Raw genomic sequence first — 19772 nt, 5'->3', positions numbered from 1 at the left:
ATTCATGGGCCCCTATAACCACGTCTTGCCATCTGTCCCCTACCACACCTTTGTAACAGGTGCTTCCTGTCCCCTCCCCATAAGCCTTTTCCCCCACAATACTTGGCTAGACAGATCTTTCTTAGCTCTTTCATGTATTTTCCGAAGGCACAGCTCTGTTTCTCTCTGGCAGGCTTGAGGCTTTGTTGTTTACAAGCAAATCTGTAGGGGAATTCACATAAGTCAGAAGTTGGGAGAGTTGGGTTGTAGTGTTGGCACTGCCACCAACTAGAAGCCTCAGTTTCCCCACCTGTAAAATGATCCTGAAGAGGAATAGATGCCTAAGGACAAATGCAGAGCTAATGTTTCTCACGCTGGTAATGCAGATAAAGGGGGTCACCTATGCGTTTCCTCACCTAACACAAAGTCCATGTTCCATAGAAACAAAAGCTTTGACCTTAGGAAAATGCAGCGCTTAGCTAAAATCATTCTAGGTAAACAGGAGGCGTGTGTGCTATTGAACAGCACTGGCTCCCTATTACTGGATGAGTCTTAACGAGAAATGTACTTCATTCATTCACTCATTCATTCAGCCATTACTTACTGTGCACCTACAATACACCAGGCAGGTTTAAGTTGGGGATATAGCAGTGAACTAAACAAAGCACTTGCCTATAGGAACCTTACATTTTTGTGGGGAGACAGACAAATAAATGAAGAAATATATATGAAATGGTATAGGATAAAAAGACCTTTGGAGTGATCATTCTCCTCCAGGGCTCTGCAAATAAAAAGAGGGACAGTGTCAGATAGTGGCTACATTTAGTCCTCTTTTGGGTGCAATAGAAAATGGTGAAAAAGAGGCACAGAAATAGCATTGGCCTTGCAATTACAAGAGGTGGATTTAAACCATGGTTCTGAATTTAGTCTGCGAACCTAAACTAATTACTCTAACCTTTATAAGTCACCTCCTCTGTACCACGGGGATAATAGCACCAATTCTGCTCACCTTCCAGGGATGATGCAAGGATCAAACTAGACCATGAAATCAAATAGATAATATACTCCGAGCTTCCCCATTTTGTAAACGTTCAGTTCTACACTCCAAGCAGGTTCAAGTCGCTGCTAAGTCAAGTTCCTGCTAAACTTGAAAACACCAAGACCCTTCTCAGATCCTACCAATGCCATGGGATTTCTTCTCAAGGCATGAAACCTTTTATATCAAACCGCGGGGTGGGTGAGGTGTTGCCAACACGGAAGGAAACAGTATCTGTGTAGCTTTTTCCCTTTCTCCTCTCACTTGTAGGTGTTCCCTAAAGCATGCGAATGTTCCAAAGTCATGCCCTGTCTTGCTTTGTTATAAGTGGTAGCTGATCTGTGCTACAGTTTGTAAATTGATATTTTATAGTTTTCATTTCTCTTAAGAGTCTTATAATGTAAAAAAAAAAAAATTAAATAAATGAGCATATGGAAGGATTATCACCATTAGATGGTTGGACAGCTGATAATTGGTTTGTTTTTCTTACTTGCTTCTCTGTATTGTTTTCTTTAAAATATATATATATATATATATATATATTTATCTAGCATGCACGTGCAGGAATCAGATGGCGGGAAAGGGTGACCCTGCAATTCTTATCTTAATTCCAAATCTTTGCTGGGCCTGACACAGCTGCTTAGGGTTTGTAAGCCAGTGTGAATTTATTGCATTAGATGCAGGGTTCCTCAAGGATAATGCTGGGTTTTTATTTATTTCTTCTCCTGCCATTTCTAAATTTTTAAGACGTCCTAGCCAGGCTTTGTTGTCACCAGATTATAGACAGAAACTGCTCTCTCCTCCCTAGGCCTCTATAAAGCACCATGATGGATTCTTGTCTTTTGTTTGTTTTGAAGCCACCAGGCAAAGATTTGAATCCAGGTTCTACTAGTTACTGGCCGAGTGACTTTGGAGATGTTTCTTAACCTCCCTGAACTGCAGTTTTGTCATCTGTAAAAGGATTGAAAACAATACCCACAGGGGTAGACGGTTTGAGAATTTGACAAGATAATGCATCTGAAGGGCTGGCACTGTGCCTGGCACCTGGTGGGGCCTCAGAATGTGATTGCCGTTAATAAAAGTCGTCTTGGGAAGCCCAAGAGGCTGTTGTAGGCTGCGGGTGGAGCTCGCATTGTAACAGAAAGTGGACTTGTGCAATCATTAAGAACTCAGGCAGTGGACTCCAGTGAACCTGGGTTAAATCCTTGTTTCCTCCATTTGCTTCCAGTAAGTGACTACATTTCTCTGAGTCTTGGTTCCCTGATCTGCAAATACGCATAATATAACTTACCTTAACGGTGGTTCTCAAAACAGAATCTGGGACCCTGGAGGACACCAAGACCCTTTCGGGGGGACCTCAAGGTCAAAATCATTTTCATAATAGTGCTAAAATGTCACTCGCCCTCTTCACACCCATTTTCTCACAAGTATACAATAGTTTTCCATAGGCTATGTGGCATGAAATGATGTCATTGCTCTGATGGCTAATAAAAAGTGTTTGTAAATTCCTATGTTTTATTTTTTCTCCAATTTAATTTCTAATATGGTAAATTTCTAATAGGGTAAATATCTGTGTATATCTATATGTGTTTCCCACATAAACAAGAGCTATTTAGGGTCCTCAACAAGTTTAAGTTTAAAAGAAAACTGAAACTAAAAAAAAAAAAAAACCCTCTGAGAATCACTGACTGATAGGTTATGGAAAAGATTAAGTAGCAACTGGCATCTGCATACAAAACACTCGATAAATATTACTCTCATAATTATTGATTCCAAAGCTCCTGAATCATAACAGATTAGGGTTTGCCTACTCCACCTACACATTAAGCAAACTGGAATCATAACACTTACTGCAAAAGTCACCCTTGTTTTATTCCCTGCTGTTTGTTTACATAGTGAAAGTTCAGTCCACATTAAACTTTGACCAATCTAAGAACAGTGCAGTGCATGCAAAACCCCGACAGTGCCCATGAGAACCAAGTGCCCTGAAGACAGGAGAACCCCCAGAGAAAGGCCAGAGGGTTTATTTACCCTGCTTGGCTACACCTTGACCCTTCCCACCCTATGAATCTCTCATCCGGCCAGAAGCAGGTGCTAACGGGGTAATGGTGAAGGAACCTCGGCTTACAGAAACTCTCCAAGTGATGGACTATTCAAAGGAAGCGCAACCTCAAAATAGGAATAGCTTCCTGAAGGGTTCAGTAATGTCCAGGGAAACAAACTGAGAACTATACTTATTTAAAAGGAGCGGGAAAGTGGTGTAATGATCTGAGTCAAGAGTAAGAGTAAGAAAGAATAAGACTTTATTCTTTCTTGGAAGTGTCAAGGGTAAGAAACGTAAAAATATTAAAGTTGGAGTTGGAGGCGGTTCTTTTACTCTGCTGACACACCCCTGAGGGAAGAAAAAACAGCATTCCTAAATTCTGATGTTGAAGGCATCAGACGTGGATGGCAAATATTTGAAGATCTTAGACAATGGGTATCAGATGAGTCTGAGAAAGATGTGATGCAGTCTGGGTCACAGTCATTAACGGAGTTATTAACAGCATCTTTAAGAGCCGGGCAGTCCACCTCTCAGGTGTTTGAGTATCACACGTGACTCTCTCCTAGATCAGGATCCTGTTTTATGCCTTGTGAAAAAACAAACCGACCCTGCATCAGCAGTAACCGAACAAACAGGTGCACGCCAGTAAGAAAGTTTTGCATATGAGCTATTTTTATTTTTATTGTAACAATTTCTGGGGCCCCAGGCGTCCGTGTTAGAGAAATTGGAGCCCTAGGGAGAGACCCTAGAAGAACCTTTTGGTTGCTTTCTTCTCCCCACCCTAGAAAACAAAAAAAAGAAGAAGAAGAAGACAAAAAGGTCACCAAGTGCGTTTGCCCAGCAGTCATCTCCCAAGACCAGCTGTCCCCGACCCAGTCTCCGTCCTTGCCTACCGCCACTCAGCTGCACATGGCCACCTGTTGCTGCCCTCGCGCCCAGAGCCGAGTACCAAACCACCGCTAGAGTTCGTTCTAATTCCCCGAAGCAGAGGCTGGCCGAGAAGCCCCAACGCTCCGCGCCTGCTAATCTTCAGGGCAGGCGGGGACTCCGCTGAGCCTCCCAGTCCCAGGCGCCCTTTGTTTTCTCAGAGCGTCAAAAGTAGACCCCACACAGCATCTCCTCGCCCTCGCTCAGTTCGTGCGCGCTCGCGCTCAGCTCACGCACAGGAGATGCGGACGCGTGGAGATGCCCACAGAGGGGAAACGGGTCCATCCCGGCAGGAACGTGTGGGGCCGACAGGTTGCCCGGTGAGATTCTCAAGCGTGCCCTGGATCCCGATTCGCTTAGAGCTCCTGAAGCGAGCACTGTTGCAAGAGTGTGTCGCCCAGGACGTCAGCTCACGGTTCCCGAGACCGCAGGCGAAGGGCAGCTAGATCCCGGCCCATCGGTGCTCTAAGGGGGCGGTGGCGGTTAGGAACCTCCTCCCACCGAGACTGTCGGGGGTCCCAACTCTGAAAGTGACCCGCCTCGCTTCTAAGGGACTCCCCTGCCAGCGCCGCAGGAGTGTGCATTTCTCCGAGTCTGAGAATCGCAGCGAACGCCGGCCGCGCAAGAGTTGAAGTCAGCTCCCAGGGCGTGTGTTTGTTTATTGACTCTTAAGGGGAAAAAAAAAAGTTTGAGGATCTTTAACCAACCTTGGACCTGGCGCAAGCGGAAATCTCAGAATCCCTCGGCAAAAGTCACCTAATTTCAAGTCGTTATATAACTAGGGGCTTTTTCTTAACCTCCCTACCCCAAGCCCTCTCTCATTATTAGTTCAGGGGTAAAATGTGTCTCGCTTTTCAAAACAAACAAAAAAAATTAGTAATTATTATTTCCCTGAGCCCAAAGATGAGAGAAGGCTCAGGCGGCGCCCTGGGCGCGTGGTGGCCCCACCCACGCGCTGCCCCTCGCGCCGCGGGAGGGACACGGGGTCCTGGGTGCCTCCCGCGCAGGGCAAGCAACGGAGCCCTGCGGTCCCTCCGTCCGCCACTCCACGTGGTCAGGATCAACAGTTTGCAGAGCTCATCAGTGACACCTTGAACTTTTCATAAAGAAAATGGGTATTGCACTGGGAGGGTTCGGCCTTGGCCGCCGCGCGGGTCGTACTTAATATTCAATGATCTCACTCACGCCTCCCACCTCCTCCCCTCACAGAAATTCCACCGACTCCGTTACTGGGCTCAGACTTATAAGTTAATTCGCTGCCCCCCACCCCAACCTTGGCTAGTAACCAGTGCCTTTAGGGCTAGCGTCCCCCCTCCCCAGTCCCCCCCAGCTCCCGCCTGAAAATGACATTTCGCCGGCGTCTCCGGAGGCTGAATTTCACTAACTTTCTGCGGAACCCGAGCCCGGGTGGCAGCTCGGGTGGTGGTATCGTATGCAAATACGCATGCTGACGTTACAGATCATGTGGGTTTTGGCGTAGATTCCCCACTGATCGAGACATTTTTTTTCCTCTTTTTTTTTTCCTCCCTTCTTTTTTTTTTTTTCTTCTTTTTAAATTTTGGCCACTGTCGTCCGTACGGGGGCTTTTTCTGTCTGTCTGTCCGGCGGGCGGGCTTTCTCCCTCTTTCCCACGGAGCCCGAGCCGGGAGCCCGGTGGGGAGTGGGGAGTGGGTGGGGGCAGCCAGCAGAGTTCCATTTTGGAACGCCCGTGCCGCGTCTCCGCGTTCCCAGCCCCGGCGCAGGTAAGAAACTTCGCCTCGGCGCCCTGCACCCCCGGCCCGGCGCCGCCAGCCCCGCGCCCCGCACGCCGGGCGCCGGCCACTCCAGCCCAACTTTCCCACCGCCGCCGCCGCCGCCGCCGCCGCCGCCACCGCCACGGCTCCCGAAAATGTGTTGTTAATGGGACTTGGCCGGGTTTGTGATCGGAAGAGGGGGTGCGGACAAGAGGAGAAGTGCGGAAATGTCTTTGCGGGAAGGGAAATCAGAAGATCCCGGGGTGGGGGAGAGATTTTTTTTAAAGAGTTCTGATTACAAGTTTGGATAAATGGGAGCCAGCCCGAGAGGAGGAGGAGGAAAAACATGTCTACGTTTCCCTATGTCGACATAAGCCACAAAAAAATATGGCGTCCGCTTTCGACAGGGCGTTACGTAGACCCGACTCTGTTTTTTATTTATTTATTTCGCGGCCGGCTCCCTCCCTTCTTGGCCCAACTGCGGCGCTTTGTGCAAACGGGGCAGGTCCCGCGGGGACTCCACCGGGACGTGGCCCCGTCTCGGCGGGTTTTGGCAGGCGGGGGGCTGCGTGTGTGCTCCCCTCCCTCCCCCCCTCTCCCCTCTTCTCCCCTCGCCTGGTGACGATTCGCCGTAATGTGGTGGCAGGAAGCATGACGCCGTGGGTTGAGGCTGCCTCTCCTCTCTCGTCGCTCCTGGTGGCTGCAGGCAGCGGGCGCGCGGCGCGGGCGTGCGCCGGAGCTACCTGCCGCGGGCAGGGCCGGAGCGCGGCGCTGTCCCCACGCCCCGCTCAGGTGCCTGGGCGCCCACGTGGGGAGGGGCTGCGGGTGACCGCGGGGTCCCCAGCCTGGCTGTCCGCCGCAGGCCGGCCCACGCCCGCAGCCCGCCTCGGCCAGCCCCAGCCCACGTTCACCCCCGGAACGGCAGCTGGCGCTGTGCGTCTGCCCCACGAGAGGTCAATCTTTGTTGGTGTGGCAGCTTCTTTGTGGCTTCCCCAGGACTTGGTGGCCTCGCGTTTGCAAACTTGCCCTTTGCCCAGCCGCTTTGCACGAGGCGGCGGGGACGTAGACGAGCGGAAAGTTGGAAACCAGTGAGCATCACAGGACGGTCCCCTTGGCCTCGTAGCTGTGCGGTGCTCGGAGGCAGAGGAGGAGCAGGAGGGTGGTTTGTCAGGCTAAGGAGAAAACTTGACGGGGAAGTCAAGTTGTGATTTGCTCAGGCTTCCACCTGATTGAAGGGCTTCCAAGTCAGCTGTTTCGGGTTTGCTGTTTGCCCGGGAGGTGGGAGAGTAACGACTTTCTCTGGACCCCTCTCATTTGAAAGAGCCCCTGCCCAGCTTGGGCCCCAGGGATTTCTGTCTTTAAAGGCCCTAGAGTTCTATCTGATCTCTCATGAGCACCTTTTCTCTCGAAGTTGGCCTCTCCCCAGATCTGAGGTGGGCCCTGTTGGGCAGTGTTCCCGGGGCAGGAATCCCTCCTCTTCATCCCTTGGCTTGCTCAGACCTCCCACAGTTACCCTTCTAAAACACACAGACACACTCAGACCGAATCTCTCCCCGCCACACACACACACACCCCATCCCCCTCCCTCTCTCTCCCTTCTTTGCTCCTTTAGGGAGAGCAGAAATTAATGCCTGTTGAAGTGAAGGGAGTGACGTCCTGAGAGCTCTTCAAGATTTCAGAGGAGCAGTGACTCTCTATCTATGAGGGCATTGAGTTTAAGCAGTTCAGTCCCAAGGCAGTAGTGTCAAAAAGCATTTGGATGAAGACCAAGTGGGATAAATATCTTGTGGAATGGCATGTTTAATAGAGGAAATAGATTAATGAAGCTGTCAAGTGCTTGCATGGCACTAACATGAAGGCTCGATTTAAGTTTAAAGGAAAAGTTAGAGAGAGTTGTATACACATCTTTTAGGAGCAAAGGGGGAAAAGTTCTATAAGTAAGATTGGACGCGTCACTGACGATAACTAGACCTCTGAACTGTGGGAATATCTTTGCTGTTTAAAAGCTCCACAATTTGATTGTGGTGCTGTGCACACCTACCTGTGCACACCTACCAGGTTTGATGTCAACTAAGGATCTACCTGAAGTTAACAGCTCTTAAGAAAATTCAGAGGCCACATTTTTAGGGTAAATCAGATACAGTAAGTCTTTACTTAATCAGTAGGTTTGTGGACTTCAACTTTAAGTGAAATGACCCACGATGCAACCAATTTGACCCTAGGCTAATTGATGTAAGAGTTAAGTTCCTATAGCCTATTTCCGGTCACGAAAACATCACCAAACTTCTAAATAAAGACCCAAAACATTTCTAACATTAAACATTGAAATACGCAAGCTATACATTCATTTAAGAAAGATTAATAAAAACAAGAAGCATAACTATTTTTCCAACTCACTTATTCCAGTCCAGGCTTGCGGGTGGGCAGAGCCTGTCCCAGCATTTCAGGGTGCAAAGCGGGACCCCTTCCATCGCAGGACGCATTCTCACTGATGCCACACCCACTCAGAATGGGACAATTTAGACACACCAGTTCACCCAACACGCACATCTTTGGGATGTGGGAGGAAACCAGAGTCCTCAGGGAGAAGCCCGGGAGACATGGGGAGAACATGCAGACTCCTCACTGACAGGAGCCCTGGGCTGGGAAACGATTTTTTTTCTCATCAACATTAATAATGAAATGACGTCATCCGAGCACCTGACGTATATTAAATAATCCCCCATGTAAAAGAAAAGACCAAAACGACAGAGCTGTTTGTTGGCACTCAAGAAGGATATTCTCCCTGATGTGGATGCAGTATATCTTGACATGCCCCCGTGGGGCAGAAAGGTGACTCCACTCTAACTAAGTGTCTCATCCACATCAGGGCCACGCGATTGGATAGGATGCTAGAAATTTGACAAAAAGAAAAATGGCAATGTTTGATAACAGTTGCCAACACTTACTGTTTCAGTATGGCAGGCACAACGCTGTGTACTTTACATGCTTTATCATTTAATCCTTGCCATAACCCTGTGAGTACTCTTTATACTCGAAGAAACGGAGGCTCAGAGAGGTGCAGAAACTTGCCCAGAGTTGCACAGCAAAAAATGAAGTCAGCATTCGAAGCCAGGCCTTACTTCTTAGCTTAAAACACTCCATTGCAGCAGCTCCCTGGATATGGGAAGTCCTAGTTAGAATGAAAAGGAAAGGGTCAGGCACAGGGAGGAAAGAGGGAGCAATGACCGCTGCCCTGTGGCCTGAACTCATAAGAGCCTTCCTGGGGTTCATTCCTTTATTCATTTATTTACTAACTATGTGTTGATTTATTTGTTCCTTCAGCAACTATAATATTCACCACACTAATAAGAGCCTTCCGTCACTACGCACTTTTATATGCCAGAGGCTGTTCTAAGCGCATATGATTAAACTATTTCGTTGACCCCTCTTAAGGTTGTCTTTGTGACAGCCCTGTGAGGTCAGCACTCTCATTCTCTCCTTTTTAGAGACGAGGGGGTGGAGACACAGAGAGGTTCTCTAACTTGGGGCCCAAGACCAAACAGCTAGTAAGCGGAGTGCATTCTGTGCTCCAGTGCAGTGCGCTGCTGCAGACATTATGCTCGTGAGACAGAGCCCCCTTTCCCCGAGGAATCTGAGCATACAGGCAGGGAAACACTCATCAGGCCAAACCGAGCAGGATTAAATAAGTGCTGTAATTGAGAAAAGTAACTACTTGGAACCACAGTGAAGGGCATGATCATTCTGCTCTGAGCCAAGGAACCATGGAGGGTATCCTAGAGCGGGTAACATCCAAACTGACCCATGAATGAGGAGGAATGAGGAGGTGTATTAGACATTACTGCATTCAGCTGCCAGCAACAGAAATCCTGACCACCAGTGACTTCACTGGGACGATGGCGGGTGGGAAGGGCAGGTGGGACGATGCCTCAGCTGACCAGTGGGAATCTAGACTCTATCTTTCCACCCTGCCTTCCTTGGAGTATAGGCCTTTGGCCCAGGTCTGTGGTCTCCTGGTGGGAAGATGGCTGCTCTCTCTCCACGCCTCACATCTGCATTCCAGGAAAGAGAAAGTAGGATGAGTGAGGCACGAAGAGTCTTTACCTAGTTTGGCTTTACTGTTACATCTGAGAAGGAACACAGCTGTAAAGGATTTCTCTCCTTAGCTTATTGACCAGAATTGTGCCACGCGGCCTCCCAAACCCTCCAGGGAGGGGCAATCAAATATTTTTAGGCACTTTGCTGCCATGAACAAATAAGGCAGGAGGAGTGAATGAACAGATGTTGAGTTGGCAGAAAAAGTGTGTATGGCCTAAGACGAGAAGAGGAAGAAAGGTATTCGAGATGAAAACTGCATCCTGGGAGCCGTGTGTATCCTGGGCAGGTGAAGAGGGGATGCAGGGAAGGTTGTGCCAAGAGATGGTGCCAGACCTGGGGTTGGACGTGGAGGAGGTTGGCTTTTAATCTACAAGTACTGGGGAGCTATGGCAGGTTGCCGAGGAGGGAATGTCATGCGTTTTAGGAAGAGAAGATTGACAGCAGTATGTCTTGTAAAGACAAATTAACTTGGTCCTTATTTGAAGTAAAGAGAGTTCTGGAAAATTCCAGACCGGGGCACCAGGTTTGCCTTCAGACAGAAAGAAGACCGCATGCAATAAGAAAGTGCAGGACAGTGGGAAGATTTTCTTTTAGGTCCTGCCAATGAGAATCCAAAATTAACCCGATGTTAGTCAGCTCCTACCAGGAAGTAACTAGCTCTACTTTCGTAATAACTTAGTGGAACTAGAAACAGTAGAAGAGGTGCCAGTTACTCCCCAAACACTACATTTGCCTTTCTCCTGACCCTTGGGCTTCTGGGCCCCACCTGCAACTCCAGCACTCATCAGCAGAATAACTTTGGCCATGACCCTTCACCTTTGCTTTTAATATTGGAGGGCCGCCAAGGGCACTCCTGTCAGGTTTCCCATACTAGATTCCTCCAGCAAGATCCCACATCCCTGATTCTCTACTCAGGTTATTAGCTTCATGACTTTGGGCTATTACCTCTCTAAACCTCAGTTTCCTTGTCCCTCAAAAATGGAAACCATTCTGGTAGCTGCTTTATGGGTTGTCATGAAGCTCAAGAAGCAATGTATAAAAGGCCTTTCCTACACCCCGCACATAGATGGTGCTCAGTAAATGTCACCTGTTATCACCATCATCACTGCCACCATCGTCGTCACTGCCACCACCTCTGGGATGTGACTTTATGGTATCCCTGAGGTGCCCAGTAATTAACATACATGGACTTTATTCATCATCGTCCAAGACCCAGACTGTCTCGATCTCATTGCCATTTTCCTCCGTCCTCCCCCACGCACACATGCATTCTCACGGGGCGACCTTGGCGCCGTGTCCAGGTGCTGCGACGCGCTGTGTCATGGTCAAATACAGATGGCGTGGTTCTGAGAGGAGCTGCTGGGCTATGACTTGTGCCTGTGCTAGATAGTCAAGTGGACATTGTTCTCAATATTGACAAGGTAGTTTCGTTTTTAACTGAAAAAAAAAAAATCCCCTCCCAACTCCCTTCCTCCGCCCTTCTCGAAGGCAAAGCCCCCACCCTACGTCAGACACGTTGTGATTTTAAGAACATCCACCCACGATCTGTTTCCTGTTCTTATGCTTGTAGTCATGCGTTTAAGAGGGGTTGATTGGCAATGGTGTGAGTGTGTATGTGTGTGTGTGTGTAACAGACCTCCCCAAGGGAAAAAACCCAGTACATCAGTTTCTATCTAAACTTTAAAATGGAATGGAGAAGACCAGGGCCAGAACCGTTTTCTTGCTGACACCTGTCTTTTCCCCTTGAGGGACAGTTTACCTCTTAAAGTTCACATACTTTCTTCCTCTTTCTGCCCCATTCCAGTCCCCTAGTACCAGAAACATTTAGCGGAGATTAAATCTTATTACACAATGATTCACTGCGATAGTAATTAACACTTAGAATTTGCAGTGAATGAAATGCTTGTGCTATTGATCCATGGGGGATCGATATTAAAGAGTGCGACCCAGGCATTCCTTTAGGTGTATGAGGTCTTTGGTATATTTTATGGGTGCAGAGGCTTGGTTTGGGATAGAAAAGTGGGACATGCATGCTGGGCTCGCCTTCCTGGGTTTAAAGCCATGAGGAGTTTACCTTGCAGGGTTGGAAACCAGCAAAGGCCTGGGAACCATTCGCTGTCAAGTTCAGTGTGGGGCGTGGGTTCGTATATGTCTGGGGCCTAAGAAAGTAACCACGCGGTTCCTTCTTTAAGAGTGAATCCTCCCTGTGGGGCCGGGGACAGACTCTGTCGGAGAGAGAAGGGTAGGGGAAGAGGTGAAGGCAGCTCTCGCGCTGTGGGTTTTCCTTGGCCCGATCAGATGCCTGCAGCTGCAGCTTCTGGGCTCCACACCATCTGCGGAAAAAGCGAGGAAGGCCCAGCAGTCTGAATTGAGGAGGAGGGAGCATGCGCGCACGGGCAGTGCAAACGCGACGGTTTAAATCAGCGCTGCAGAAAGTGTTGAGCAAAGCGTTCCTCAGTGGGGCTGACATTCGCGCCCCCCATAGCCATCTCCCCACCCCCACCCGCAGCCTTGTCCATTCTGGCTGGCGAGATCGAACAGATTCAAAGCTCCCTACACAGCCAGACACACCACAAACAGACAGTGTTCACCATTTTAAGAAAAGCGACGGCTCCTAAAAACTGAGTACCTACGGCATCAGTCCCCTTTATCCATGAGGACTACATTTCAAGACCCCAGTGGATGGCCGAAACCACAGATAATACCAAACCCTATAGGTACTATGTTTTTTTTCTTAAACAGACATACCCGTGATAAAGCTTAATTTATAAATTAGGCACTGTAAGAGATTGACAATGACAATAATAAAATAGAACAGTTATAACAATATACTGTAATACGAGTTATGTGAATGTGGCATCGTTAAAATAAGGGTGACTTGAACGTAAGCACTGCAGTATCACGATAACCCTGTCAATCTGACAACCCAGTAAGGGGCGGGAGCATGTACAGTGCAGAGACGCTGGACAAAGGGATGATTCACGTCCCGAGTGGGCCGGAGCGAGACGGCACGAGATTTCATCATGCTACTCAGAAGGGCACGTAATTCGAAACTGACGTATTGTTTGTTTCTGGAATTTTCCATTTCATGTTTTCTGACCATGGTTGACTGCGAGTAACCGAAACCGCGGGAAGCGGGACCTGAGATAAGGGCGGACTTTGGTACGTGCCGGACACTGCCAACCACTTTTCCTTCACTGTGCCATTCAGCGCGGCCTTAAGGAATACGCTGAGAGCTGTAGGACAGCCCCATCTTAAAGGCAGGAAATCAAAACTCAGGCTAGGACCATGTTCAAGGTCACAGAGAGAAGTAAGCCGAGTAGGATTCAAACTCAGATCGCTCTGATTCCAAAGCTCTTAGTCATCGCCAGGTATTTCTGAAGTCTTCGGAGGCCAGCCTGGAAGAATGTGTGGGCAGAAGGAGCAGGTGTAGAACGTGCTTCTGGACAGTCTGAGTGTGCACGTGCGTGTGTGCATGTGCGTGTGTGCGTGTGTGAATGTGAGTTTAGTCAATACAGGAGAGAATTCCAAATATGTGGCTGTGATCCTTAGTCCCCCCACAAACGACAATTCTAAAGCCTTTATCGGTGTCTGTAACAGAACATTCTCCAGGGGGCACTGCACCCTCTCCACCTTCTCTCCTCCTTGTCTTTAGAGAAAAAGAATCCCAGTGGGCTGGAAGCTGCAAAGTTGGAGACAGAGGAGGAGAATCTGGGTGCTACTTTCAGGATGCTGAGCAGCTTTGCCAGCCAGTGGAGGAAGGGGATGCAGGCAGCAGGCGTTGGGAGGGTGTAGAATGGCTGTGTTGCTGTTTTTATACAATAAAAGAGGATCATTGTAATTGGGAGCCCATGAATCATAACACGTCTGCTTGTGGCTCTTTCCAGCTGTAGAGCCATTTAGTTAAAGAGCGCACAGAAAACTCCTTTCAGCTGATATTACTTTCCCGCTGTTCTTAAAATACAAGACTGGGCTGAATCGTTCTAACGACAAAGCCATCTCAGGCTCCCCCAGCCCCGGGGTGTACCCAGAACCCCCATGCAATCTCCCTGGCCTGTGGAGGAGGACATTTAGAAATTATTTTCATTTGCATTGCGCCTTTGTCTTTTTAGAAACAGCTCCTTTAAGATATTTGCACACAGCCTGGTCTGAGCTGGATGTCATGGCCGAGTTGTTTATGGTAGGTGATGGCCCAGAGGGGGCAGGGAGAGGCTAGAATGTCAGCGCTGGAAGGGATGGGGTGTGTCTTTGCTTTTTTGGTGGGGGAGGAGGGTGGATAATGGAGGGGCATAGACTGACGGCTAGAAGCTGGAAAAAGAGACTGCCCCTTGGCCCAGAAATTTTGGGGAAGGGCTGGTGGCAGCTTCAGGTGGGGAGGGAGAGCAACACAGCCCTCACCTGACCTCCCCTAGGAGGGAGCGCTGGGGTTTCACTGTCCTGTGGAACGGCCTGTCACTTTCTTTGGGAGAACTTTGTGTTACAGAATTGATTCTGAGCACAGGGCGACGTCTCTTCTCGCACAGGCATACGGTTCGGGGCAGCTGGAAGACTCACACTGTTGCCAAAAGCAAGGGCGCTGGGGCGCAGAGCCGCAGAGTGGAGGTGCTTGGGGATCAGTCGGTTAATGGTAGAAATCCAAATACTGAGGGCTGAGCCTGAGCACGGCCTGACTTCTGCACGTTTAGAAATGGGATTGTGGATCCCCTGGTGTAAAGTCAATGTCCTGTGAAATTCACAGGGGAGGACACGGCGGGGATGAGACTAGCAGCAACATGGCGTATCAGTAGGATCAGGACGTCCTGGCTAGAAGAAAGTTTAGGGTCCCCTGGTCCAGCTTGGGAAAACCAAGGCCCAGAGAAGGAAGGGAATTTGCCTGAGGCTAATGATCACATGGCAGAATATGGCTTTTCCTCTTCTGCACAGTCTGGCTGAAGGCCCTTCTGTTTCCTTGGGCCTTTGCTGACTAGCCAGCTCTGTCACAGTACCTCCCCTCCCCGTTTCTTTTCCTCTGTCCAATCAGCAAACATGTACTGAGCACCTGCCAGAAGAAGAACACAACGGCCCTGCCCTCAGGGAGGTCACAGTCACTCGGCACTTAGCAACAACTATAGCGATCAGCGTAGCTAGCTCTCAATGACATCACAGACTCACTACTGAGTGCTTTTTTGCGGGTGAGCTCATGATATCCCTAAGAGACCTGGGGACTCTGTTATCCGTACCAAACAGGTGAAGGAGCACAGAGGAGGGGAGTCCTTTGTCCAGGGTTTCTGGAGACCAGGCATCTCACACTACACCAGCCCCTCCTGCCCACCGAGAGGGGTGTGGCTCCTCCGCTACCACTAAGAACCAGTAGCTGGGCCACCAGCCGGCGCTCAGGATAGCAGCAAGAATGGGCATGCATTCAGGGCTGACAAAGGGCTTTCTTATGCATAGGTTTGGGGTTTTTTTCTAATTTATTGAATGCCCGCTGTGTGCAGCTCCACACACCCTTACTCCATAGCCTGGATCATCTGTAAGCAACCCGGCTGAGCAGATAGTGTGAAGGGCAGAGCCAGAACTCCAACACTGGTCTGGGGAATCTGAGACTGGAGCAGTTTTATCCACGTCAGGCAGACCGCAGCCAGAAGTAGCTGATGGGGAGTCCTGTGTGGGCAGGGACAGGTCACTTAGGGACATGGAATCACCAGTGACTGCCCAGTTTAGTTTCACCAAAGTTCCCCTGAAAATAAAGGAACTTTGAGACAGTTTAGGCAACTTTCAAATGAGCAACGGATATTTATTTGAGCATAATAAGTACCAGGTATGATGTATAGGGCATTAACTGGGCTAGGCAACTGATTGATCCGGGTAGGAGATTTGGCAAATCTGCTTCAAGATATCTGGATATAGACGATGTGTGACAGTTACAAAATGACAGAAATGATGGAGCTTTCTTGCTTATTCAGCCAAAGGCCACATGGATTCTGCACATGGCTTAAATGGACTCAGCTTGATAACTGAAGCTCAGGAGTCCTGTTTCAGGGGAAGGCAGCGTGCTGGCAGAACCACAGGACCAAAGGTGCCCTCCCCAGTGCTGTGCATGTGCCACACCTGGCACGCACCTGCTGGCACATCCAAACACAGGCTGTCTGTGCTGTTGGGTCACCGTGTGTCTTTAAAGCCTGCTCCCTTATACTATCCATCAGTGGTCTCATGTGCTGATGCCACGAGAGTCCCCAGGCCGGCTGGACACTGAGACTTTGTGCTTTGATTTCCACGTCCCCACCCCCCATCGTCTGCCACCGAACACCTAGCTCTGGCCGAGTGGTTGCTCAATAAATAGTTGTTTAATTGATAAATAGAATTGAATAAAAGAGAGAAATCTCTGTGTGTTGAAATAGGAGCGGGAAGTCATGCTGGACCTCACTGCTCCAAAGTCAGCAGACACCCAGAGTTTAGCTTTTTATTTATTTATTTTTTTTCCCCCCAATAAGAGGAAAGGAAAAAGTCCTGTTGGAAAGAAAACATGTCGTGGCATTTGTCACCATCTTCTTCCTGCCTCAACTCCGCTGATGCGTGGCCCCAGAACACCAAATCTGACCATGTTTCATTATCTTCCTAAAAACCTCCCCTGGTCACAGGTTGCCCAGGAGTCCCAAACCCAAATGCTTGCAGAGGCTGTGGGTGGTATAAAAGAGTGAGGGGATCAAGTGTAGGATGGTAGGAAGTGGTGGGGGATGTGTCAGAGTCGAAAGCATATGCCCAGTCTGAAAGCATTCAAAATCAATTTTTTAATTGGCTTTCCTATCCATTCCGATGACTGCCACTTAGCCACTTCCGACCCATAGCGTCAGATTCAAGAGCCTGACCCTGGCATGGTGACTCACCGTGAACCGACCTCTACCTACTGTGTATGTTTTACTGTAACCACTTCCCCCTCTGTCATGTGCCCCACACTTCGGCCACACAAGACCGACCCCCGAACCCCAAGTGTGCCTCCTCTCTTCCTTTTTATTCCTCTCCACACATAGGTCCTGCTCTCAGGGAAGACTCCTTCCCCAAACTTAGCAAAACTACAGATACTTGTTCTCTCCTCTGAGAAGCCAGGGTTCCCTGGAGTTAACCCCTTAGAAATCTGAGCATGTGGATTTTGATCTGTTTGCACATCTGTCTCCCTGAAAAGCGATGCACCACCCCTCCACAGTAAGGGAGCGTTTCCTCTTTGTCTCTGTGTTACCAGCGCCAGCACAGGGCTGGCCCACTAAGCCGGTTCAAAGTGAATGTCTCACATGATTGGATGGTTATGTGAATGAGTAAGTTCACCAGAGCCTGTTTGGAAGCCTGTGCTGGGGGAGGGGGCGGGGTCAGAACAAGTTAGGGAAGTAAGAGTTGCTGCTCACTCCTGCCCCTGGTGGCTAGTACTTGCCACCACCCAGAAGAGCATTGCCTTGGACCTTTGCCTAACAGGAAGCAGTCAAGGAAACTTCCGGTCCCAGGCTGGCTTTGTCCCAGGTTCAGGGTGTCTTAGCCAAACTCTGCCAGTCTGCCTGCCTCACCCACCCAGCCCCAACACCTCGTCTGGACATCTGGCCTCTGTGTGTGATCTGGATCCACTTCCTCTCTCTGACTTGGCTTTTCTTTTTCTCCTAGGAATGCTGCCTTCACCTTACGTTGTGGCAGCTAAAGCAGTATCACAGGTGTTTTTGCGAGATCTTACTACTACTTCCAATATTAAACTTTCTTTTGACTGAGCCTGAGCTCGACACCAAACTCTGAAGGCGTAGGGAGGAAGGAAACAAACAGATCTAAACCAGCTGCTGTATGCCAGCCGTTGAACCAAGCATGTCGTATACTCCACCTTGTTTTATTTTATTTAGTGCTCCCGATAACCCTGCTTGGTAGAAATTTTTATATCCATTTTACATATCAGGAAATGGAGGCAAGAAATTAACTTGTCCAAGTCACATAGTAAATGGCCAAGCTGAGTGACATCAGTGCCCAGGTATGTGCCACATCACAGTGCTGGAGTGTTAAGTAAAGGGTATTCAGATTCTGTGTTAAGTACCTTAGCAAATGGGACACAGAGACCCTGGCTCTGTATTCCTTTCCAAAGTTCAGGATTTTGCTTATACCTCAAGAAAGGCCGTACAACTAGAATTAGTAACAGGAGCATTTTCTTCCTTTCCCTTATAAGGTGCTTCTAGGCACTAATACAGCTCCTCCTCCTCAAGATATTGTCCTCTTGCAGTTTTGTCACTAACTTTTCTTTCTCTAGGAAGGCAAGAAAAAAATACATGTCACGAGAGAGATAATCAGTTTTACTAAATCCTAATAATCTTGCTGGGCCAGCTTGTGTGATAAGAAAAACGGCCTCACTGAGATTTCAGTTAGAGTGCGTGCGTGTGTGTGTGTGTGTGTGTGTGAAGTAATAGAGGATTCTGCGACAAACATGCATGAACCCTCTGAAATAGACACTGAATAAGAGATAATGAGTAGTCAGTTCAGGCCAAGGTATGATGCAGTGACAAGTAAACCCCGGTATCCTAGTGGTTTAAGAGAGAAAGGTTTATTTCTTACCTTCATGAAATGCATTTCAAGACAACAGCTCTTCAAGGTAGCCTACTTCCAAGCTGTGACTTAGGGATCCAGGCAGCCTGAATTTGGTAGCCACATCATCTGAAACAGATCCAGGCTGCTGGAACAAAGGAAAAGAAAATTGAAGGGTCACATAGGCACTCTTTAAAGGTGTCAGTTCTGCTCACACAGCCTTGACTAACTGCAAGGAGCCTGGAAGATGTGAGGGAGCACATGAAGATTTGGGAGCTGTGACATGTCTCTGTCCAGTGAAGCCCTGGGCTGGCTGTGCTGCTTTCGCGAGTCACTGTTCTTCTCAGCCTCTCAGGGCATCAGTGAGAAATGAGTATCAGTGACAAAGCCCAGACCTGAATGGAGCTTCCTGTGCCATTTTTGGCTCTAAGGAAGGCGCTCAGTTGTCCCACCCAGTGGTATGTGGAGGAGAGGTCTTGATCTGAAAGACCACCAAACATTCAAATAAATTTTCACTGCAGCATAATTACCTTCCTTAGAGGTTATAGAATACCATTACAATTTGGTTTTACGTCGAGCATCCAGTCTGGCATAAAGAAAATTAACATTTAATGAGCCCCTAATTATTGCCAAGCACTAATGATGCTGAGCACAATCAGAGTGACTCTAATGGCTTGCATTTACCACATACGTGCACTGCGCCAGGCAGATTCTCACACTGTGGATTAATTTATGTTCTCTACGCAGTGCCCCCGGGAGGTCCTTACTGTTACTTTCCTCCGGAGAGAGGCCAGATTATTTGCATTTAATAGATGAGGAAACTGAGGCTCAGAGAGATGGAAGAAACACAACTAGGAAGGGGCAGAGCCCTGTTTCACAGGCAGATCTTGCTGATTCTCAACCCAACACTCGACTTCGGGAGTCAGGAGTATGTTGGGAGATGCTGAAGAGGTCAGGGATTAAATACCAGTGCTACTCGGGTGAATAGTTGAATGCTTATTGTGTATTTGGCTGTTTCTACATTTCAAGGTGTCAGAAGTGTGATGGATGCTGGATACTTTGCTTCTTCATACAGGAAATATTCCATGCTAAATACTAGAGATACTACAGTGGTGAATGAAATACCGCTTTTATTCTAGACTTGTTTATTTCTCTGTGGAACTCTCTAGATTTTATAAAATGGCCTTGAAAGATCACTGAAGACGCCTGATCGTTCCTTATAGGAATGATTATGTATTGAATTTTTGCTCCAGAAACATTGCATATGGCATCTGGTTCTGCTCAAAAAAAAGTCAAAACCCTCTTCAACCGGTTGGTTCTGTGATCGACCAGCCTAGCGTTTGTTGGTTGCCAGCTTTGTACTGGTTTCTGTCTCAAACAGCCAGCCAGTGTTAAGGCCAATATTTGCGATCACCTGCTCCAGCCCCCT

The 19772-nt window shown here is 48.5% G+C and overlaps 1 protein-coding gene and 1 long non-coding RNA gene across 3 annotated transcripts in view; one reads left to right on the top strand and one right to left on the bottom strand.

The window, feature by feature from the left end:
- Positions 1-5378: 5378 nt before the first annotated feature.
- The window catches only part of ZHX2 (zinc fingers and homeoboxes 2), a 136704-nt gene continuing 122310 nt past the window's right edge, over positions 5379-19772 (top strand). The window contains exon 1 of one of the 2 annotated variants that reach the window (XM_039853695.1): positions 5379-5728. The gene's annotated coding sequence lies outside the window, so the exon portion shown is untranslated. The remainder of the gene's footprint in view (positions 5729-19772) is intronic. The other variant, XM_039853693.1, reaches the window with a different exon arrangement.
- Positions 9555-12140, bottom strand: LOC120595547 (uncharacterized). The gene is made up of 3 exons (XR_005650900.1): positions 11892-12140; positions 11102-11199; positions 9555-9771 (listed from the first exon to the last, which is right to left on the bottom strand). It is a non-coding gene; the product is annotated as an uncharacterized LOC120595547 (long non-coding RNA).

The sequence above is a fragment of the Pteropus medius genome, unplaced genomic scaffold, assembly GCF_902729225.1.
Source record: "Pteropus medius unplaced genomic scaffold, Ma_sr-lr_union100, whole genome shotgun sequence".
Taxonomy (NCBI): domain Eukaryota; kingdom Metazoa; phylum Chordata; class Mammalia; order Chiroptera; family Pteropodidae; genus Pteropus; species Pteropus medius.
The sequence above is the reverse complement of the archived record's forward strand: the minus strand, read 5'-3'. Positions and strand labels throughout refer to the sequence as shown.